We start from the raw sequence: 25156 nt of genomic DNA, 5'->3' as shown, positions 1-25156 counted from the left end.
AGGCCCAAGTCATTTAGAGTTTGGTCGGGAGTTTAATAAAGTATGTCTAAGAATTGTTTCCATCAGGAATCGAACCTGGATTGTCCCGAACTATTGATCATAGGAGAGCTATTTAACCATTAGAGTCAAATCACTTGGTTTACAATTGCATGAGTTGATCAAAGTGTTAAATAAGTTTTTGGTTTGTATAAATATATCATTTTATTTTTTTAACCCTTTTAAACAATGATCCCTGCAATGTTTTCTGTAAGCAAATTTAGGCCTTGCTTGCCTTAATGTCCCAATTTGTGTAATAAGATTAGAAATGTTTTCATTTCAATTGAGAGATGACATTTATATCTTATCTTGAAAAATTCGAATAAAATAAATTAATATGACTTGCATTTGAACAAACGTTTCTAAAATATTTATAAGTTCATAAATGTACAACATTTAAATGAATCCTAAATCTAGACGACTGATTGTGAGCAGACATCTACTAACACTTTGAAATAGATTATACACAAAAAATAATGTTAACATGGAATGAGATATTGACTATCAAAATAATCTTATTACTCAAATTGAGATGTTACACTATTACAATAAGATAAAGATAGCGTTTGTTCTGGTTTTTTTTTTCTACTTCTCTACAATTTTAAGGAGAATGTAGGCCAAACAGAATATCAATTAAGTATTTACTTAAAAAAATACTTTTTTTTAATAGGCATAAAATTGAATGGAAGGAGCTTTGACCAAAAGTTGTTCAAAGGAACTTTAGAACTACTTAACACGTGAAGCTTAGATTCTTCTCCATTCATACACCCTCTTCGATTTACGATGACACCATTTTCTTTATTTTTTAATATTATAATTCAATTTTTTTTCATCCATTAATTTTATTCATGTTGTGCATCTTTACTCCATTTAATTTATTCATGTTGGACACCTTTACAGTACCTCCAAGCCTCCTAGGTGACGTCTAAAATATATAAGGCATACAAGTGTCTAATTTTGCCTCCACTTAATTCCCACCAAGTCGATAAACCCTCTACACACAGACACACTAGTGTTTAAACGGAGACTCTGTGTCCGTCTGTTTGCACTTTTTATTACGCTAATATGTATAAATTACGAATAACAATTTTTCACAAATTTTGATTTTAATTAAAAATTAAAAGTATAGATCCCACAAAATTTATACGTATATATATTTTTCACCTTCATATTGTAACAAACTATACATATCTTTTTCAATATATTTTGCACTTTCATATTTAACAAACGATACATATTTTTTCAATGATACCAACAATATAACAAATATAATATAATATAAATTCTTATCTTTCTTAATGACACCAACAATATAACATTCTTTTTTTTTGACAAGGACAATATAACATTCTTATAACCAAATATTCTCTTTACACACACACACACACACACACTATAGATGTAGTAATTGTAAAAAATATATCTTTTATATTTTAAACATATTTTTATTTATTATGTTAATTCATAATAAATTCAAAGTTTTGTACAATATTTTGCCAAACAACTTTTAACTTAAAAATAGCATTAAAACTAAAAAAAAAATAATGTAACCAAGCAAATTTAACTTAAAAACACTTTGAATGTATATCTAAAATATAAATTTTGGTTTAAACTTTTTATAAGTAAAATTTTATTCTTTGGTAACATCAATTAAATAATCTTCCCTCAATAAAAATCAATTAAATAGTTTTATTATCATTTAAGAATTGTAAGAAATCATTTACTCAATTGAAGTTATTGTTAAACGTCTCTAATGTAGAACAATGTGACATATTTGTCCTTTAGCTCACTAAATTGATCAGTTAAACATAATAAAGATCTCAAATAAACCTTTTGATGCTGGTCAAAGATTCTTTGTTTTTTAAGGGACAAAATCCCAAAATTAAAGAGAAATAATAGTGATGAACGATAATTGTTTTTTAGCTTTGATAATTATGCATTGAAGAGGTGAGAAAACATTTATTTATAGATTAAAATTACAATATGATGATTTTTTTGGTTTAGAAAATGATACAATCGTAAATTAATACATATCTAATGTGAAAATTACATGATTTGTTTTGTTGTTGATGTCAACCCTCCGATTCCTCAGGGAAAAAGGCCCAAGTCATTGAGAGTTTAATCGGGAGTTAAATAAAGTATGTCTAAGAATTGTTTCCATCAGGAATCAAACCTGATGGCCAAAATTACATCGTTTGTTGCTATGTCGGGTATGCACTCCAATGGTAATTGTCTTCCTTTTGATGTTGCTGTTTTAAATAATTTCTTGATCCCCCCTCTTTTCCGGCGTGTCAAGGAAATTGTTTCCGTGGTTTGGAAGTGTAACATCCCAGACTGCTTCCAGGATTGCCGACTAACCCCACAAACCAACACGAGTCTTTTCAGCATACTTTGTCCTCACTCACATGCTTACCGGGAAACTTCCCGGTAGGTCACCCATCCTAGTACTACTCCAAGCCAAGCACGCTTAACTGTGGAGTTCTTATGGAATGGGCTACCAAAAAGAAGATGCATCTTGTTGATATGGGTAGTACCTAACAATTCTTATAAGCCTTCCTCCAACCATATACTACCATAATGAGTATTTAATGGTGTAAGAGATTTGTTTAGAGTAAATCAGCTATGAATAATAGTATGGGCGTTACAGGAAGCCTCCCACCATTACCTGGGTGAAGGCAAATACATATGGTTCGGTTGTTAATCTTAATGCTTCTTGCGGAGGAATTTTTCGTGATTTTTGAGGGACCTTTTTGGGATGCTTTGCTAGTAACGTTGGTAGTTGGTCTGTTTTTGAAGCGGAGCTAATGGGTTTGATTTTAGCTATGTAATTTGCTGCCCGTAGTCATTGGAACCACTTGTGGCTTGATTGGGACTCTTCTACTGATGTGCGTACATTTAAAAACGTTTCTATCATTCCTATCCGTCTAAGGAACCGTTGGCATAATTGTCTGCAGCATGGTATGACGGTAATTTGCTCTCATGTATTCCGAGAAGGAAATTGTTGCACAGATAAGCTTGCTACTCTTGGTCATGAAGTGACAGATACTATTTGGTACACCATCATGCCTTCCCCTTTGGCAGTTGATTTTTCTAGGGACAGAAATGGCTTGCCTAATTACCGTTTCCCTTAGTTCCTTCTGTTTCTTTTGTTTAGCTTTTTGTTGTTTATGAGGGTTTTGGCCTAGTCCCCCCTCTTGTAATTATTTTTTCCCTTTTATAAAAATATTACGTATTGGAAAGGCGGTAGAGGATGGGGGTCTCTGTTGGGTGCCAACTTAGTTGGGATGCTTCAGTTTCCCCTTGATGCCTAACCTTTCTCTTGGCCTTGTGAAAAAAAGGAATCGAACCTGGATTGTCCCGAACAATTCATCATATGGGACCTATTTAACCATTAGAGTCAAATCACTTCGTTGACAATTGCATGAGTTGATCAAAGTGTTAAATAAGTTGTTGGTCTGTATAAATATATCATTTTATGTTTTTAACCTCTTTAAACATTCATTCCTGCAATGTTTTCTGTAAGCCAATTTAGGCCTTGCTTGCCTTAATGTCCCAATTTGTGTAATAAGATTAGAAACTTTTTCATTTCAATTGAGAGATGACATTTATATCTTATCTTGAAAGATTCGAATAAATAAATTAAAAAGACTTGCATTTTCCTGACCAAAAAAAAAAAAAAAGACTTGCATTTGAAGAAACGTTTACAAAATATTTATAATTGTTCATAAATGTACAACATTTAAATAAATCCTAAATCTAGACGACAGATTGTGAGCAGACATCTACCTACACTTTGAAATAGATTATACAGAAAAATAATGTTAACATGAAATGAGATATTGACTATCAAAATAATCTTATTACTCAAATTGAGATGATACACTCTTACAATAAGATAAAGATACCGTTTGTCCTGTTTTTTTCTTTCTACTTCTCTACAATTTTCAGGAGAAGGTAGGCCAAACACAATATCAATTAAGTACTTACTAAAAAATTACTTTTTTTTTTAAAATGCATAACGTAACTCCCATACTAAACGTATTTAGAAAGTTTAGTATGTGAATACTTCAAATGAATATCATGTACAACAATACGCATTCGTACAATCAATAATACAATACTACTCATCCAATACATAGTCAATAACACTTGAATCCTTGAGATAATCTTGCAACCGGTACAAACGAGTCCCTGTTGAATATCCATTTGGCCACATGCTTGCTAAACCTGCTAAACCAACCTGTTGATATGAAACAAAAAGGATTGGGATGAGATATAATGTCTCAGTGAGTTCTACCTAATCCTAGGCTATAGTAACCTCGAGGAAAACCTAGGGTTACCACGTGTCTATAATACAACCATTCGGTTGATTATACGTGTGTGACACATATTAACCTAGACGATCGTGCACACTAGTATCATCATACGGCTCTTCATGTTTTAGCTCATAAGTCTTATCATATATCATGTGTGTCATGGAGGTCAAGGGAACCTAAGACCGCTATATCAATATACACTAAACGCAACAAGACCCAAACATAACTTATTCATGACACGATCCTAAACCGGATGATCGGGGAGATACTAAGATCGTCAACGGTGTAACTTCATAGTCTTGTCTTGATACATAAGTTTATTCATAATAACTAGCATAACGTATTCATTTCGTATCGTATCCATAGAAATTCATTATTTTAGAGGGTAGGGTGTAACAAACAACATTATCTTGGTTCATTTTACGGAGTGTGTCGGGCAGAGTAACCTCGAGTACAATCCCTTACTTTACCGATGAATTCCTAGCTAAGGTACATCGGACTCCCTTCAGTGTCGTGCAGGCCTACCTTGCAGAGCGTTTCCCGTGTCCCCTTTGGCGTGAACCTCTCGTATCCCCCATGGCGTGGATAAAGGAAAGACATGACACTTACATCTTGCTTAAAGTCTTATTCATACGTGACAAACTTATACTTAACTTACTTAAAGAATCACCACGAGTTCGTAATCTACTCGTTTAGCGATGAAACATTCCTTGCTTGTACTTATCATTACATAGCTTAACTTACTTAAGTTTCATGCTAGCATACTAGTTCTCGACGACCTACATCGAGGATCTATGGTATTCCCATTCTTAGGTTTATCGCTACCCGAACATAACAAGTCTTAACTCTCTTGGGCCGTCCTTGTCATATATATTAAGATTGTCCATGATTTTCATTTCAAGAATTGTTCGACGTAATGTGCATTGCTTAGATGATATTTAGGGGTTTTAACATTGGAAAGTATTGCAATAAAAAGCCTCATATGGCACTACGGGACCCAAGACGAGCCAACAAGCCAAAGAAAAATGGGAGATGGCAGAGCCAACTCACCCATGGCGTGTTGCTTTTGTGGAAACTCTCTATAAGCGAGTTATTTCGCTTATGGCGAGTTTTTTTGGATCTGTAGTGCAGAAATTGTGTTTTTACTCCAAATTCATCAAGTATTGATCCTGCAATGCGCAATACATCTCCAGCAACTTATATAACAGTTGAAAACATCTTGCATGTCAATCTTAACATAAACACAACAAGAATTGGCAAAGGTACTACATTCTACATTCATGAACTAAACATAAATTCACCTTACACTACCACACACACAAACCCAAGGGTGGAGAATCTATCTATAGAACTCACCTTAACAATCATCAAATTAACACTACTTCAAGCCTTGATTCTCATGCATGCAATCCAAACCCTAGACTTGATCTTGGTTCCAAGAATAACCTCAAACTCCAATCTTGTGCACATGCTCACCAACATCAATCTTAGCTTAACAAACCACAATCTTGATATAAAAGGAGTAGATTGACGAGAAGAGAGGGAGGGGCGATTTGCTAGAGAGAGAAAGGAGAGAGTTCCCATTCTTTTGAAGTTTAGAGAGAGGAAAGTACTAACACAATGAATATTTGGCTCATAAACCCACTTATATACCCTTCCCGTGCAATTATCAAAATGCCCTTCCATCTTAACACGCTTAACTTGGTACTGATAACTGAATGTGTGCTTGATCGTCACTGCATGATTACATCCTCCATTACATTAATCCTTCATGGGCATTCATTCTCTGATACACATTCGACTGATAAAATCCAATACTGACGAGTGGGATATTACACTCTACCACCCTTAAAGAAATTTCATCCTCAAAATTTAGAGATTACTTAACAACCACTGCGACTAACACTCGACATCTTTGATTCTAGTTACATGATATCCGATTATACCTGAGTAAAAGGGTCCGAAGTATACTTCCTTAACCGAAGTTATGTAGCACATCCTGGAATAGTCCGCATATAGTCGAACATGATCCATTTAATTCTTGAAATCTTCTTAAAACAAGGAGTATCTTAAAATACCGTGGCCGAAAATTATCTTGATTGCGAACTTGACTAGTTACCTCGGGTCCGTAGCCTACCCGCTTAACAGTCGCTAGTCACATAACTAATTCATCGGCAACAAGAACACTCAGGATTTGCCTTTCCACTGGAGTCCAAATGGAATCCAGGTTTGCCCTGCAGTGCTTACTTGCGTTTGAAGTATCTTGTTGTTGTGCACACTCAATGCATTCCTGCTATAACCGTGTACATCTAACTGATAGTTCATCGAATCGATACTTCGGGGTATCTGATAAGGTCCACACAACTTGATCGCAATCCCTTAACTAAGAATAATCTTCGAATTTCCACCTTAGGCGTAACCTACAAGAGCACAAAATCTTCCTTACCGAACTTTTTAGGGTTCCTGCATCTTACTTACATAACTTAACTGACGGCTCCGCGAAATTCCTTATCCTTTCTCCGCGAAATTTTTAGTGTGAAGATCTTAACATCTTAACACTGCAATTTCTATTTGAAGATATTAATATATTCTCCCTGCAATATACGATCAATTTTCATTCTAGACCGAGCAATTGCAAGGAGAATAGCTTAACATCTTGAAATGTTTTTGTTAATAAGTTTTTCCTAAATGACATCCTCAGATGTTGCAGTGTTTCTCAACTTTTAGAACCATATAGTACCTCTTTGCAGGAATCAAAGATCAATAGGCTTATGATTTATGTATCCGCAAAAGATGACCATATGGACCGGAAAAATTGGTTGGAACATGCTAATAGCTGAAGAAATCACTGGGGAGAGACTTCTAAACAAAATAAAGTAGGAGCTGTGTGAGGATATTTTTGAAAGAAACATAACAACCAAACGTTTGGATCTATTTGTGATGAGATTTTTGGAAGGGAGGAGGTGAAGAAAACAATGGTGACCTATTTCTTTAACAACTTGGTTTGTGTGAGAACTCTTCCCCTTTATAGCCTGAAGAAAGAAATAAAGAAATAAAGTAAAAAAAAGGTGTTTCATAATTTATTATTATCCCATAAAAAATTACTCACCACCTCATTATTTTTATTCTATGCACATTTGTTCTGTACTCTCACCTACTCAACAAATGCAATCTTTAGTCCTTTTGTGTATTTTTTTATTTCAATTTTAGACTTGATAAATTTGAATTTAAAGATACATAATAATTGATTTTGAAAAAGTATTTTCGTTGTAAATGATTTTGTCTTTAAAGTTCTTTATAATTTGAATTTAAAATTTATAGTTTATTATTCTAGCCATGAATTTAAATTTTATATGTATTGATCAACTTACTACTTTTAATTCAAATCAATTTTATAAAAACAGTTTATTCAAAAACAATTTTTGTGAATGCACTTCAAAACACACACTTGTGAGACTCCTCTAGTGTACAGTCCTCCCCATCTAATTAAATTATTTGTATTAATAAATATTTGTATATTTCCTTGTAGAGTAACTGACCAAACACCTTTTTTCTTACTTTGTCTTTTTTCTATTTGTATGCAAAGATTATAGCTTAACTCACACTATTGATGTTTATGACAAAAAAAACACAACTGCAATAGTTGGTATCCTATGTTAGTCTACTACCTTAGTACAAATCACATTTTATTTGGCATCCTAAGTTTCTCATTGAGAATGGAGAAGAAAAGAAAATGTATTTTAATTTGGTTCATTATCATGGGTTTTTCTTTTATGTCATTCGAATTAATAAATTGGTCTTCTATATAGGTTAAGATTCAAAACGATTCAGAAGTTAGACTGAAAATAATCGCCACTCGAGTCCTGAAATCGTTTGCACATTTATATTTACAACTTTTACTTAGTTTCATGTCTGCTTTTAAGCTACATTAGGTTTATGTTAAATTCTGTTTTAAGAAATTTAAAATTGTCGGAAATAGAAAAGCAAGTATTTTGGGAGTGACAATTGAAGGCAACACTTGAATGCATTTGTTTCCTTACAAAAGATTTCGGAATTTCATTACTTGTTTGTTTTCACGGTCAACTAAGGATAGATTCACATTCAACTCAAACTACGATTTTTAGCTTATGATATTTCACATTGAGAAGAGGCAAAATCATATATTTGTGGTAATTGGACACAGTTCCAAAAAGATGCTAAATTAGTTTTTAGGTCATATATAGCATGAGAAGAATGATATGGTAGGGTTAGAAGGAGATGATCTATTAGAAAACAAAAACTTTCTATTTACATGCTTGTCATCTATCATCGCATGAATATTAAAGTTTTCAAAACTTTAAACTAGCAGTTTGTTCAGATTCTGCGCTATAGTTCTATTGTAGTGTTGTTTGACAACATTTTAAACTATATAAACTATTGTAGTGTTGTTTGACAACATTTTAAACTATATAGCGTACTGCATAATAGTAGTACCAAGATGTGTGACCAAAATGCATATTTTTCTAATGGAATAAGCTTCTTCACACCCTAAATTACCAGGAAAAAAAATTCACACCCTAAATTCATTCGAGAGTGCGATGAACCGCGTGTAATTTTCTATTGGAAGAAGCATCATTTTCTAAGGAGGAAGTTTTTCCACACTAAGTTCACAAAAAATAAACAAAGAATTCCAAAATCTAAAAGGAAAAATCATATACCATAATAACATATATTAACTTACCAACACAACACCATCTTTGCATTTGATAAAAGTCAAATATTAGATGACTAGCTCAAAATAAAACCTAAAAATAAAAACTGCAGTTTTTTTCAAGACCCTGAATTCCTGTTCATAATAAAACTAAATCCATACTATCTTTCTTTCTAATAAGTCTTTTATAGTAACATTCTCTTTCTCTTAACATAATTATTAGTGAACGAATAAATATTAAGAATGGTCAAAATGATTTGCTGATTATGTACAAAAATATTTATCAATGAATTCAAAATATTTATACGGTCAACTTTCATTCCAGACCAAGCAAGTGCAGAAATAGCATCTTGAGCACCTATATCAAGTGTTTTTGTTAAGAAGCTTTTTTCCAGCGCAATCCCCAGATGTTGTAATGTTCTTTAATTTCAAGATCATGGTAACTCTTTGTTGTAATTGGTGAACAATAAACAAAAAGCTAACAATAAACTAAAATATTTGTCAGAACACTAATATCAATTCTAGAAATTAATGAAGAAAATAATGGTGGCTTTGAAAATATCGGGTGGGTGAAGGAAAGAATAATGGTCTATTTCTTTTACCAGCTGTTGATACTAGAAATTTTAAATACCATTGCAATTTTTCAAATTCCATTGAAACACTAATATCAGTAAAAATTCATGATCCAACATGGAACCCTGACCTACATTAACCATCTCAGAAGCCACAATACCTACATTAAAAATTCATGATCCAACATGGAACCCTTAATTCATATATGTTTGTAGAACCTTGTTTCTAGAATAGTATATGAATATGTTTTTGTTAAATAATTTTTTCCCTTGCAGTGTTTCTCAACTTTCAGAACCATATAGTATCCCTCATCGCTTGAATCGAAGATCACTAAACTTATGATTTATGAATCCGCGAAAGATGACCATATGGACCGGGAAAATTGGTCGGAACATGCTATTAGCTAATAGGCTTATTTTAATTCTATGCACATTTGCATGCAGATATTATAGCTTAACTAACATTTGTTATGCTTATGACATAAACACAACTGCAACAGCTGACATCCTATGTTAGTTTACTACCTTAGTTCATATCATAATTTTACTTGGCATCCCAAGTTCTCGTTGAGAATGAAGAAGAAAAGAGAAAATTGTTTTTCTTATTGAAATAAATCAATTTTTCTTGTGTAGGTTTAGATTCAAAAAGTTAGTCAAGCTAGACTGAAATTGTTTGCACAATTATATTTACATCTTTTACTTCGTTTTAGGATTGCTTTTAAGCTCCATTAGTTTATTTTATGTTAAATTCTGTCTTAAAAATTCAAATTTGTAGGATATGGAACCATTTAATTTATGAAGCACTAACAAGGTGTCAGAAATGGAACGTTGTTTCTTTATTTTAAAACAAAGCTCCATGTCTGACACCTATACAGACGCGTGCTCGAAAACTCGGACAAATTAAAAGGTTATATTTATTTGTTTCGACACATCTTAGATGATCAACAAAGAATGTTGAAAGTTCACCAAACCAAGTATAAGGTACTAATGGCTACCACGAGGGAGTAGTAAAATTTAACTTAAATTTTTATGGTATACATGAATCATCATTGTTCCGTGGCTCATTTTTACTTTACCTTTAAGATGTAAATTGAAGGTTTTTAGAAACTTTAACAAACAAGAAATTGCTGAAAGTGCAATGTTTCTCGTAAAATAATATAATGTAAATGATCCAATTTATATTATATCCTCCCAAAACTAATATATTTATATTATATCCAATTTTTTAAAATGTTTGACAAAAGATTAAAAATTTCTATATACAAGGTGCTTAAGACATTCAAAATTTATTTAAGCAAAACAAAATATAGTAACTATTTGAGAATCCATTTACCCTTCCTTTGTTCTATAATTATGTCTATAGTCGTGAAGGCTAAAGTGACTTTGATGTAGATACACATTATACAATTAGTATTTCCTAGACCATGACATTGCGGAAAGAGTGCACGATTCTCTCCGTCCTAGAACATGTTAGGCACATAAAGTGGATTCTCCATTCAATTTATTTTGCCTCCACTTAAAATGTTCCTTTAAATCTGGACTAAGTACATTTATAGTTGTATATTGATTTTCATACAGATTCTAAATCTTTGTAGTTTTTCATTGAACTCTAATGAAACTCAAAACACAAAGACGATGTAATGTGAAAAATTCATTTCATATACAAATTGAATGTGGAAAACTAATGAACAAATTGTTGAGTCAGGTCATATTTTAAGCTCAAGAAAACATACTTCTTGGAGAATCTACTACAGTTTATCAACATGTTTCTCGAACAACGATTGAGTAATTTGAGCTTTGTGTTGGTTCAATCTAAACAGTACCTGAGAAAACATTAAAGTTCTCATGGACATGTATGTTCCATAGACAACATAAAATACATTAAACTACTTGATTCATTATTCTAAAAAGAAAGATATGTGAAAGTATAACTAAAAGAAGAATTTTAGTTTTAAAAACAAATCACTGATCATTAGATCACTTCCTAATCAAAACAAGGTTAAGTTATTATCCATCTATAGGGTTTCTATTAGTCAATCTATCCTTTATAGCAGCAACCAATTCGATTAAAAAAATAAATGAAGATCTGCAATAGGTAAATGTTGCAAGGGAATGAAGCAAACTTGTCATAGTTAGTTGCTTCAGACCTAGCACTGTCAACGATTTGCATTCCATCTGCAATTAGTCATGCTACAGCAAAAAACTCGAACAAGCTTCATATATTTTTAACTTCTTCTTGACAATTCCACTTAACTGAGTTTATGTAGCTTAGGGCTTTGTTGTGGAACTAAGTAAGGTAACAATGGAAACAGGAACCAATAAATTTTTAAGGCAAGAACGTGTTCTCTTGTACTATGATGCCAAATTTAGTAATTTTTAAACCAAGTTGAGCGATCTTTGTTGTTTATTCTTTTAAAACATACCACTATATCTTTGACCCTTCCGTTGCATGAGAAAATTATGTTTTAGGACTATTAGAATTTCAACAAAGACTAAAATACTACTCCCTCCGTTTCAAAATGAGTGTCGCTTTAGCCAAAAAAAATTGTTTCAAAATGAATGTCACTTTCAGTTTCCAATGCAATAATAGCTTTTTCTTTTCAATTGTACCCTCCAATTAATACTCTGACACTACTTCCAAAGTATTACTTTTAAAACTAACCAATAGTTAATAAGGATAATTTGGTAAAATAACCATTCCCTTTCTTTTAATCATTGCATTTCTTAATATTTGTGTAAACACCTAAAACGACACTCATTTTGAAACGGAGGGGAGTAATAATGTACAAGTAAAGTAAGAGCAACCCACTGCTATTGTTCTTTACATATTAGTAATAAGTGGATAAAGTAACGAATTGCTCAAAGATAAAGTACACTATAGAACATATTAGTTTGGAAATTTTATTGAGTAAAACTAAGTTTGATAATTGCTATACTCGTAAATCATAATAGAACTTTAGACTTTAGAGTTTTATTATATGTTTTATATATTTGCTTGAATGAGAGCCCATACCAAGTTACCATTTGACCACCATACATAACCTAGGTCGAAAATAGGAGCCAAGATATGGTGTCTTAATGAGTATTCGCAGTTAGACACAAATTTCAATATTTTGGATCGTTAATGTGAGATCAACCATTTAAAGTGAAAATTGTGTATTTTTAACTTAAACATTGTAAATCGTTGATTGGGAACAAACGATTGAGATTGATTTCAAAGTATTGGTGCTGGAAATCCAAAATCGATGAAAACATATGGGATATGATCATGGACTTCAAATAATATATAGTCTTTGAGTTCCAATAGTACCATACGAAAGTGATATTTTTATTATTTGTAGCATAGTTCCTTTTCATTTACTTCAACTTGTGCATAATTAGCCATAATGGACAAAGTTGTAAGAGTTTGTTTTGTAACCCCGACCACTTTTCTTGTACGAGTTTGTTTTGTACCCCCAACCACTTTTCTTGTAGTAGTTGTGGATCATGTGTCATTTGAGAGGGAAAACTACCTTTCTTATCACTTTCTCACATTCCATCTAACTTATTCCTAATCCTAGTTAACACTCCAATTACCACTAAAACCCTAATTCTAAGATTTTTAGGCGCCAATTAATATTAGCCCTTGGATCTAACCCTTTTTTGCGTCATTAGTCTATCAACCCTACATCTAATCTTGATTATGGGAAGCACATTTCACAACACGCTGAAAAATTTCAAATTTTCTCTCCTAGAAAATTGCATTGTAAATGATACATAATTAATGTTGTATGTTTTCAATACTTTGTGTTGTAGTATAATTTTATTGGAAACTATGACTCTGACCTAACCAATCTCTCTCTCTTCTCTCACACGCATTCTCCTAAGTTCAAACGTTACTCTGACCTAATTCATTTGCACGAATTTCTTATTTTCAGAAATAGATTTTGCCGTAAAACCCATGTCAACAAGATATCTTGATATGGAGGTTTATTTTCAGAAATGGAGTTTGCCGTAAAACCCAATTCAAGGTAATAATTCGTATAAATAATTTATAGGGTTTGGTTTGTTTGTCAATTTTGGGATTTTCATATTGGGGATTTACTTAATCTAAGTAATTTTTCTTTTTACCATTGATGGTCCAGTGAGATTATAATTTATAACTTTCGCAATTGAACTGCCAACGATGGATGTGAGGTACATGTTTTTTTTCAGACAAATGCTCTCTGTTCTAACATTTTCAATTTTGTGAGTACAAGGTGTTTGCATAATTGTCTGACACAAGGTTGATTTCATATTATTCAACTTCAACCTCTTTTCTTATGTTTGTATTGTTTGTATATTTTACATTTGTATTTCAAGGTTTGTTTTAGGAGAGCTTTAGTTGTTATCAGTTTAGTACTTCTTCTATTTTTAAGGCTAAGAGAATTAAGAACTGATATTTACATTGTTAGATTTTATCTTTTTGTTTGTATGAATTTGTAGACAAAATAGAAGTTAATATGTCTCACTTCTTCATGAATTTGGCCACATGTTCCTGTTTCTTTTGTTCATTTTATTCAACTATAATAGATTACTTTAATCACATTAACTTTTTCATTTGTGAAAAGATTGGTTGATGTATATATTTTCAGATTTGCATTTAATTATTTGTTTTATTTATGTTTTCTGATTTTTTTTCTCTTTTTCTTATCATGCTATTTTCACATACTGTGATTCTATTCTGTTTTAAGAGATGCTTTTGGTGAATTATTGATGGCTCCTACTTGAGTTGCTCTATTGGTAAACTTATACTCATTGTGTTTAATGTTCTGAGTTTAATTTAATACTTAGTCTGTGTACAATAGAAAAGATAACATTGAAGGCCTTGAAGCAATTTGTTTTGACTGTAATTAAAAAAGATTATTAATTGCAATTTTTTTTTTCTTCCTAAAGTTGTATATATTTTGCTTCAATTCATCTAATTTAATTGCAATTCTTTTTAGAATAGTTTCAAAAGATTATTAATTGCTGCTACTTATCTGAACTTCTAGAACTATCATTTCCACTAAATTTTGAGACATTGTTGTTCTTACATCATTTTATGTATTTGGGTAGTGAGTAACATTTGGTTTACTAGATTGTGTGGTTTTATTTTTTATTTTTTATGTTTATGGCTATTCATAATCGTTAGTTACACAAGTCTTTTATGACAAAAATGTTTCTTATTTAACATGGATATGTTGTAGATATATGTATGCAGACTTAATTTTATTGGTAGAAGATGATGTTGTCAAAAAAATTGAGTTTTGTTCTAGATTTTAACAAATCTGGTTTTGTCCTGTTTCATTTGCATTAACGTTAATTTAGATTTTTTTATAGGTAAAACATGTTGTTGTTGAAAAGTTTTTTGTAATTATAAATTGTTGTGTGGTAAATATATTGGGCTTGGCAAGGATTCTGAGTGATAGATTGTAGTATTGTAACCTTTGAGGTTGGTGTGCGCTGCAGATACAAAGTTGTTTTCATTCAATTGATACTGAATGGCTATTTCTTTTTATGTCCAAAATGCTAATTGCCTAATCTTTCTTTATGGCAGTTGCAAGGATGATTGCCTAACCTTTCGTCTTTACTTCATACTCCACCTTTTACATGTTAATTACCTAATTTTTCTTAGCTTCATCTAAATGAGTGCTTTGTGTCAAGGTTTATATTTGTTTTGAACTTTTAAAACAATACAAGCACCTCATGTATTTCGGGATTGTGCATTTGCTTAGAGAACAATAGTGTGTAGCTTTTTATGGACAAATAAGACTCTCTTTGAGACTGATAAAAAAATTTATACTCAACGGGAAACAAGATGCGCTCAAAAGTTTTCCAGAAGGTTCTAATTAGTATCAAATCAAAATTTATATGGTTCTAACTAAAATTATTTGTGTGCTCTATTTGCTGTGATACACTGTAAGTCTTATTAATTTATCTCTTAGATCGGTTTTAACTGATTGCATTTTTTGTTTTCAGTCTGTCGTCATATTTTGCTGCTGCCGAATCTCATGATCATAAGGTGCTGCAAGGGTAAAATTAGATCCACATGTTATGCAAGAGGAACTTACATTTAGTTCGGGTGGAAACTGCAATAAGGACAGCCACATGTGTCTCTAATTAAAACAGAAAATGGCGAGACTCTAATAAGGACAACCACATGGTATGCAAGAGAAATTTTCATACAGTTAGATGAGTATTAAGTTTGACATCAGTATCTAGAATGTCAAACTTACTCTTTATATTAAACTAACTCAAATAGTTTGAAGCTTTATTTTTAGAATACTTCCAATTGCAACTAAGATCTTCATATAAAAAAAAGTTTGGTTCCACATTGTTTTAAGTTTTGTAGTTCAAGTTTAAACATTATTTTTTTTGTAAACAATGTATGGTGGTGCATTTTCATTCAACAATCATCTATTTTTAGGTGAACATTTAACAACCATCTTTATGCTTAGTATTTATGAATTGAATTGTTTGTTTTAGGTACATTTTTGCTCTGGTGTATTTATTCTAAACATCCCTCAACCTTTGATATTTCAGCTGAGGCACTCAAGTTCAAAGTGAGACACATCCCTTTTGTCGTGCATGTAATTATAAATGTAGTGTATAAAGAGATATTCGAAAATGTGTGAATACATGTAGTATGTCCGAAAATATTGTTGATGTTATATTACCTTCTTCATTGTTTATGACCCGGGCGGTAGCACGGGTAAAAGTTCTAGTTTATTTATTTATATATCACTTACTCTTGAAGCTTATTAGGTCTTGCCATCATTTAACCTAATTTTTTTCCCTCTAATTCTATTGCATTAATTGCTAATCACTTTAACCCTAAAAAAATTTCCCTCCCAATTGCCTTTTAGTTTGAATTTCAAAATAATTTCAAAGTAAGTTGTTTCCAACGCATGGCTTAGCCAAGGCATTAATATCACTTGGAAAAAATAGAGGTGCACACTGTTCAATATCTCCACTCATCTTTCTCTCCCCCATCTCCTATGGCTCGGCAACTTCTTCTTTTCTTCTCTTTTCTTTTCTTTCTCTCTCCACAGAAATCAAAGAGAGTACAAGGACCAACAACAAAAATCAAAACCGAAGTATCTTCTTCAATGACAAAGTTATTAGGTTTGTTTGTAGTTGCAGCAAAAATTCATTGTTATCCTCCAGTTGATTAACAGTTGATTAGTTTGTATTGGTATTAGAGATGAGATTGGAATTTTTTCAACCTTTTGTATCAGAATTAGAGATGAATTCAGCGACGGATTGATGCCCCGTACAAGGTTGTTCAAGCTTGGCCTCTCACTGGCTTCATTGAATTTAAGATGTTGTTGTTGTTGTCTTCAATTGGGTCTCTCACTCTTTCTCTCTTCACAACATCGTACTCCCTGATTGTTCTGCTGGTAACTACTAACTATCATTACTTGAATTCTTCATCTCAGATTTGTATTCCTTTGATATATGTTTGTTCTGTAGTCCATGGTTGTTTTGAAATAATAATTTCTATTAGTAGTGATTCTTCCTATTATATATGTTGTGTTTTGGAAATCATTTGCATTTTCTCATAATTTTTTAATTCTTAATTTTGTTTTAATTGATAATCATAGATGCACATAAAGCTATTCAGTTTTAGAGTGAGGGGAATTATTCTTTATATTCCATTGATTTGGTATACATAAAAATTGACTAAATGTGGTTTGCCTTTTCGAATGTCCTTTTCAATACCATTTTATTGGTGAATTTATGTAGCATACTTTGTTTCAATGTATCTTTGATATAGTTTATCAATGGCGCAAAGAAAAGGTGTATATGATGTTAGCTGACACAAAACAGGTACTTGGTGACAAGTATAATTAGACATAGATTGTTGATTGCTTAACTTCAAATGTTCTTAAAATCAAAATCAATGGGTGCCAAAGTTAACATGCTTCTTTTGGTTTTTGTAATCTAAGTGTTATCTAATCTACTTATGATAACTTAAACCTTAATTATGAAAATCTGTCTATATGGATTCATTTAGGTCCAACCTTCCTTGCTTATCACTATATCTTTGATATAGTTTGTCCGATACAATTGATAAACAAATTTTCAACTCCAAACCTTTCTAATAGATATAGATTAGAATGAATGCAATTATGGTTTAATTTTGTTTTTTTGTGATCGAATGAGCTTTTGAATTGCATTGCTATCAGTTTTACTATTGTTTCCTTATATAGAGTACAACAATCAAGTAATTAAAAAAAAACTACTGCAAATAAAGTTCATTGGTTTTGTTTGTTTGGATTTTAAATTTCACAACTTTTAGTTCTTTATTTAATTCATTTGCTGGAGTTTTGGTATGCTTCATAATATGGGATAGTTATTTACGATTTTGGTCTTGATGTTAAATGAATCGCTAAAAGTTTAATTTCTCTCTGACCATGTGTGTATGAAATTTCAAACATTTTGAGAGCTTAGTTACTCTATTTTTTCTGTTTGGTGAATAATATAGACTACATATAAGAGAACCATTTACTATCATGACTTTTTGTTTGATTAGAAAAATTATATGTTCATTTCCCTTTTTCCTTATAACCGTTTTTTTGGTTGAAACAACATATATATTATAAGAGTTTCTCGCATAAGACGGGCGAGGAAACTCAGAACAATGATACAAGATGCCGTATATAAGCGGCACCGCACAAACATAACACACCGAAGCGAGTGATAAAATAACAGTGCTGCACAAGGAAAAAAACAGCATAACAGCTGAAAAAAAAAACTCAAGATTGCTGTCACAGAACCAATAAAGCGTAGACCAGTTGGGAGTTTTTTTTCTTTCATACTTTATGGTTCATTATCAATGCTATTACAATTTTTGTACTTCAATTTCATTTTTTTTAGTACTATTTCAATGTTTTTAGCTTTGTAAAATTTAGTATAAGAGACAAAGTCATTCCTTTTTACGAAAGCTACTTTGCATCTGAAGTGTCTGGTAAAAGGATTACTAGAACCCAGTTAAGGTTTTCTTGATGGGAAGTCTCATTCTTAATTTCCTCTCTATGCATTTTCTTAATTTACATATTTGTTGAACTTTTGACATCAATAAATGCATTTATTATAGATTATTTTTTATATTTCTATCCATTGTAGCTAAGTTTTCGAATGTCATACAGTTGAAGAGAGCTTGAAGATTGCAACTAAGGGAAGAGATATGTTCAGTGAAAAGCCTTCCAGTGATGAACTTTTGGCAGTTTCAAGCATTAAAAAATCACTCAACATTTTCTGACAACGTGATGAGCTATCTTTATTTGGCCTTTTCTGATACAGCACCAACTCCTCAGTGGAAGGAAGCACTCATATGCCTTTGCTGGATGACAAGGTAATATGTTACTTCTGTTCTACTCATAATATTTAAAGACACATGCTCCATTTATTGATCCTGGAATGTTGAGGTAATGTCTTATTTCCTACGCATTGAAATTGTTTGACTTTGTTTTCCCATGACACTTTCATGTATTAAATATCTGAGCGTGTTTTGCCATATCATTATGGAGTTCCATGAATCAAACCTCACCAAATGCATTACCTTCCTCCAAATACATCTTGGCGACTGAATTGGGTGTTTTTCTGCATCATTCAGCAGGTTCAAGGTTATTTTCCACATATTTGGATTGAGTTTGAGGCAATTTTCTGCATATTATGAGCTGGTTTTTGGCCTGTGGACTGTTGTTGTGCCACAAAGGTTTTTCGGTACTGCACTTGGTATGCAGCGGCGTTTCTTCGGCCCCTGGGTTCTGAATCCATCTTTGTTATGCATTCAAGATTAGAGACGGGTTCTGCAATGTGGTTTAATGATTGACTCACTTTTTTTTTTCTCAATTCATCTTGGTGGACTATGGGTGATTTTGTATCGATTGTTGACATAGTTTAGGTTGCGTTACAATTATGACCTTTTCACAATGTAATTAATAGTAACATAACGAACGAATGTAGAATTCATAGATATCATGGAAGCAAATTAAGGCTTTGTACATTGTCATTGAAGGATTTCTTGGTGCTGTCAAAAGCATGTTTATCTTTTGAGTAAATGTTTGGAATCATTTGTTGATTGTAAACTCTGCAAGTCCATGTCAATTGATTTTGGACCACTATGATGTAAAACATATTTTAAATTCTTTTTTTGGTAAGGTGAATGTTGGAGATATATTTTAGTTTTGATTCTGTATAATATTGTATGGTTTAAAAATATTTAGCCTATTCAATAATGTATTTGCTTTACCGTGTTAGGCTAACTAGCAAAGCTATCATTTTTTTTTTCTATGCGTCAAATGGGACGAAAATGGTTGTTCTCCGTCATTAGTCCGGCACACGACCATGTGAGGTGGTGTCTTAATTTTTCTTGGGTGGACATTGCTCTTTTGATTACTGAATACATTTAATAAAATGTTGATATCGATGACGCATGACTATGTATTCCAACATATGAGACTTTTCATCCTTAAATTAATATATAGAAAGCATTGGAACTAAACGTATAGAGTGACTCATTATTAGTAGTAGTATTACTGATACACCATTATAGATAGTATGCATGCGCCTTTTCATTTGAGTACATCAGTATTAAACAGATTCCTTGAGACGTTGCAAATTTCAATAAGTTCTAACAATGTATACTTGAATGACTGGGAGCCGATGTGCTATATAAATATAATTCTGCCAAAGGCAAAAATAATCAGAATTATCTTACACAAGGTTACTCCAGTATAAGTTCACAGTTTCGGTATAAGTATAAATAAAAACGCTACTCAACTACTTTTACCCTTTTATTTGCAATAATTGCAATAATTGGTGTGATTTACGGGGATCGAACACATGACCTCTTTCTTAAACTTATTTAACATATCAACCCTTTAACTACTAGATTACCTTATGAGATATAATGCTTATAAATAATAATTCCCTTGCATATCAGACCCGTGCGTCGCACGGGTCAAAGATCTAGTATAAGACAATAGGTGTTAGAAATAGTGCATAAACCTAGCTTTGATTCCATGTCTTCTCCTCTTTTCTACAACCTTATTTTTCCATAACCACATTACTCTCTTTTGCTCTTTCATCTTTGAAGAGCAAGCGTCTTAATACTTAATTGGATTAATAGATATTGTATTCTAGTTTGTTCTTTTAGGACACAACCAATGTATAAGAGTTGTTACCATCGTTGTGGTGTTTAAAATTACTAAAATTAAAATTTGGTAGTTTTTTTTTTTATGTCGCACTATTTATGCTTCAAAATTTAAAATTTAAATTTTTTATTAAAACTCTAACAATCACCTTCGTTTTTTTATCTTTGATTTGGGTCCATTGCTATTCGGCCCTGTTGTTAATTTTATCCATTTTGAATGATTAATTGGTGTTTAAGTTTCTGATTTAAATGGGTTTGGTTCCCTATCCTTCCTTGAGAATTGTGGATTTTAATATATGAATATTTGTTTCTTTATAATTTTACTATGGTTTCTGAGTTGCTTGAAAATTAACATGATCAAATGTTGATATCTGATTTTGTATTCATGTTGAAAACGACATGTTTAAGTTTTTATGGCTATTGGACATATTGTTTATATGTATCTTAGGGACTTTGTCTATTTAATTTTGTGATCTTATGTGAGTTTTAGGCTTTTAGCCTCTAAAGGTGTAGAGCATGGTACCATTGTTTCTATATATTCATACAAAAAGTAGACATACAAAGATGAACTTAAGTGGATCAATTATGATAAGAGCATATTATGGATCAGTTTTGAGGCTAATCCACAATTTATTAGTTACGAGTCTAATGCACGATACAACCATATCACTTTCTACGATATAATTGAACATGATTTCAATCTTTTGATTTGAGTGACTTCTCAAGGATTTGAACTCATGTTCTTGGATGTGAGAATTCAATGAAATAGCGTAATTTTAGAGTGTAATCCAAATTCTTTAATTAAACATAAAAAATAATTTTGTTTGGATAATAAGTAAATAAAAGGATTTCATGAATTATTTTCTTAAAGTTAAACACAATTGAAATAACACCCTTTTGATTTGTTGTTATGACTAGGTCTAATATAGAGGAGTAAAACTTAAATAGTCGGCTTAGAGTTAAATGACCAATGTGTTTGTTCATATTCTAATATACCTGAGATTTGGATTGTAAAATTTTGAACTTAATCACTTGCCTTTCTTCCTTGTTTTAATACACTTAGTGATTTTTCAATTTGTTTTCACAAACATATTCTTGAACAGCTAATACTTAAATCAACGTTTTCCGGCCCTCTCATTGTTACTCCTCTAAGACGGTGCTTTCATAACTTGTCTTAGTGGAATAATAGTGAGATAGAGAAAGATGTTGATTTAATTTTGAGATTTTCAAAAATGTTTATAAAAATAGATCCGTATTCAAATAGGGAATAAAAGAATGTGATTAAGTTTAAAATTGTATAGTACCAATCTAAATTATATCATATTATATACTTTGTTCTCTAACCCTAAGCCGGTTATATAGGGCTTTAAACATCTATGTTTTGAACCCCTAAATTAGCCTGAATCATAACAACAATTTAAAACATGTTATTACAATTATGTATAAGAAAATCATTTAATTTGGAATATTTTCCAAATGTATGAGGCTAACAAAGTACTTTTTTAAACAATTTAACAAAGAATTTGAATCACTCGCTAAAATTACATTATTTCGTTTGATTCTCACAACCAAAACATGAATTCAAAAGTTAAAGTAGTCGTTCTTATGAAAAGAGATAGAAATCATATTCAACCTGTCGATCCGTATTCTCACATCTAAATCATAACACATACCGTGAAAAGCTTTGAAACTGATGTGGGGCTTTTTAACACATGAGTGGATTCCTTGATTATGTACTCATAATTAGAGCTAATGGATGAGGAGAGTTGAGGAAAGGCGCATCGCTACCTTCTTTTGTTGCTGAAAAAGTTAACCTAGGCGATATGTCTTAACTCAAGTACAATTATTTATACTCTTTTGCATATCATCTTACTCTCCTATATATATATATATATATATATATATATATATATATATATATATATATATATATATATATATATATATATATATATATATATATATATATATATATATATATATATATATATATATATATATATATATATATATGGTGCCCCCACTATATATTAAAATAAGTACTTGGTCTGCTTTCAAGTTGACAAGGAAGAATTACGCTTTCAAGTTGACAAGGAAGAATTACAGTTGCCAAGAAGACCAAATCAAGACATGAAGTACAAAATATTAGATTGAAAAATTTATTGAGTAATTGTATGCTGATAATTGCTATCCTATTAGAAGTTTAGGGGTTTTATCATATATTCGTTTGAATGTTGTTGGAGGCCAGAGTGAGAGCACATACTTGACCACAATACATACCCTAGGTTGCACATAGGGACCAAGATATGGTGTAGTAATAAATATACGCAGTTATACACTATTTTAAATATTATAGACCATTAATATGAGATCAACCGTATAAAGTGAAAATTGTGATTTTTTAGCTAAAACGATGTCGATTGATGATTTGAGAACGAACGATTAAGATTGATTACAAAGTCTTGCTGCAAAAAATCCAAAATTGATGAAAACATATGGGATATGATCATGGACTTCAAATAATATATACATTTATTCCCTTTGAGTTCAAATAGTACTAAAAGAGAGTGATATTTTTATTATTTGTAATATAGTTCCTTTATTTACTTCAACTAGTACTTAGCCATATTTTTTTTAGTACTCTGTTTATGCTTTTGCTTATTTTGATTAATAGATATTAAACTTTGGTTTGTTCATTCTTTGGACACGGAGTTGTTACCACTACGGTGGTGTTCTTTTTCTTTAAGGGTGAGTCTTCTAATTTTTCATATTCCTCTACTCATACTTGAAAATTTAAAATTCTAAATATTTACTGAAACTTTAACTTTTACATTTGTTTTGTTATCTCTAATTCAGGAACATTGTTGTTGTTTGACTCTGTTGTTAATCTTAGTCATTTGAACTGATTAATTAAATTTAAGTTTCTGATTTAAATATGTCTAGTTGTTGGATGTTGTTGGAATTGATTTTTGGCGTGGTTGCCTATCCTTCCTCTAAGCGTGTGTCTGGTTGTGTGGTTTGTGTTTGGATACGTTTATGAAAAAGTGAGTTAAACTTTAAATATGTATGTGAGAATCAATTCTAGAATCAAAAGTTACAAATAGTAGCTTTAAGTAAAATTAATTTTGGACGCAGAATCAATTCTACTCGTCATCAACCAAACATGTCAGAATCAATTTTATTGTTTAAACATTTTGTTTGCTTACAATTTTATTATGGTTTCTAATTTGCTTGAAAAATTTAAATGACCAAACCTTGATATTTCAGTTTGTATTCACGTTGAGAATGAGACTTTTCAGTTTTCAAGGCTATTGGGATTGTTGTTAATAACCTTTCAAAAGAATTGAGAAAAATTTCCATTTTTCTGGTCCTTGTTTTGAAAAACTTCAACACGAATCTACCAAGAAGAATCGGCCTAAGAATTTTACACAAGATCACTTGCATTATGTTTATAATATGTATGTGTGTTATTTATGGGCTTGTCTAATTAATGAGTTTAGATGAGTTTTAACCTTCAAAGATGTTAACTATGTTAGACAATACATTCTAAAGTTTTTCTAGATTTAACCTTAAAGTTAAGTGAAGTTTCTGCACTAACTGGTAATCAATATGGAAAAAAAATGCATCTCTTGTTTTGAAGATGCATACAAGATAACAATATTTATATTAAATGATGAATTTAAGTGGAACAGTTATGAGACTAATCCATGGTTAGGACATCGGGATATGGTTTGGTTACAAGGCTATTAGACGTTTCATTGGTTATCAGACTAATCCACGCTACAACTTCATTACTATCTGCACAATGTGTTGTGGATCGGTTAATAGACTAATCTACGGTTTGACTAATTGAATAGGATTTTTATTCTTTTGACTTGAGTGACTTTTTAATGATTTGATCTCATGTTCTTGGATATGATGATTAATTGAAAAGGTGCAATTTAGAGAGTGATTTAAGTTATTTAATTAAACTAAACAAAATATTGTTTGGATAGTATGTTTGGAAAAAAATTCCAAAAGAAATGATTTCATGAATTATTTAATTAAAGTTAAATGACGACAAAAGTTTGAAATAATATCATTTTTGAATTGTCATTAAGAGTCTATATTAGATCTCTAAAACTTAAATAGGAGACTTACGGTAAAGAAGAAATGCGTTCATTCATATTTATAATACTAATGTTATTTGGATTCTACACTTTTGCCTTTTGGATTAAGCATGTTCTTTTCTTCTTGATTTAAACGCAGTTATTGATCTGATGATCAATATCAATATACATTCTTGAGCAAATTAAATTCAAAAGACAATTCAATTTTGTCTCATTATTATTCCTATGGAACAATGCTTTCATCAATTATGCTAGAGAATTGGCGTTGAGAC

General features: G+C 31.4%; 1 long non-coding RNA gene across 6 annotated transcripts; it reads left to right on the top strand.

Moving 5' to 3' along the window:
* The first annotated feature begins 13158 nt into the window (after window positions 1-13158).
* On the top strand, window positions 13159-19804 carry LOC146913451 (uncharacterized). 6 transcript variants are annotated; one of them, XR_015013574.1, is made up of 6 exons: window positions 13159-13382; window positions 13532-13624; window positions 13739-13790; window positions 15594-15777; window positions 16101-17014; window positions 19234-19804. It is a non-coding gene; the product is annotated as an uncharacterized LOC146913451 (long non-coding RNA). The 6 variants fall into 6 exon arrangements; XR_015013575.1 differs by lacking the exon at window positions 13739-13790; XR_015013577.1 differs by having other exon boundaries at window positions 13159-13624; window positions 16158-17014.
* The last annotated feature ends 5352 nt before the right edge of the window (window positions 19805-25156 follow it).

The sequence above is a fragment of the Medicago sativa genome, chromosome 6 (genome assembly GCF_051527215.1).
Source record: "Medicago sativa cultivar Bolivia chromosome 6, Bolivia_mono, whole genome shotgun sequence".
NCBI lineage: Eukaryota > Viridiplantae > Streptophyta > Magnoliopsida > Fabales > Fabaceae > Medicago > Medicago sativa.
The sequence above is the reverse complement of the archived record's forward strand: the minus strand, read 5'-3'. Positions and strand labels throughout refer to the sequence as shown.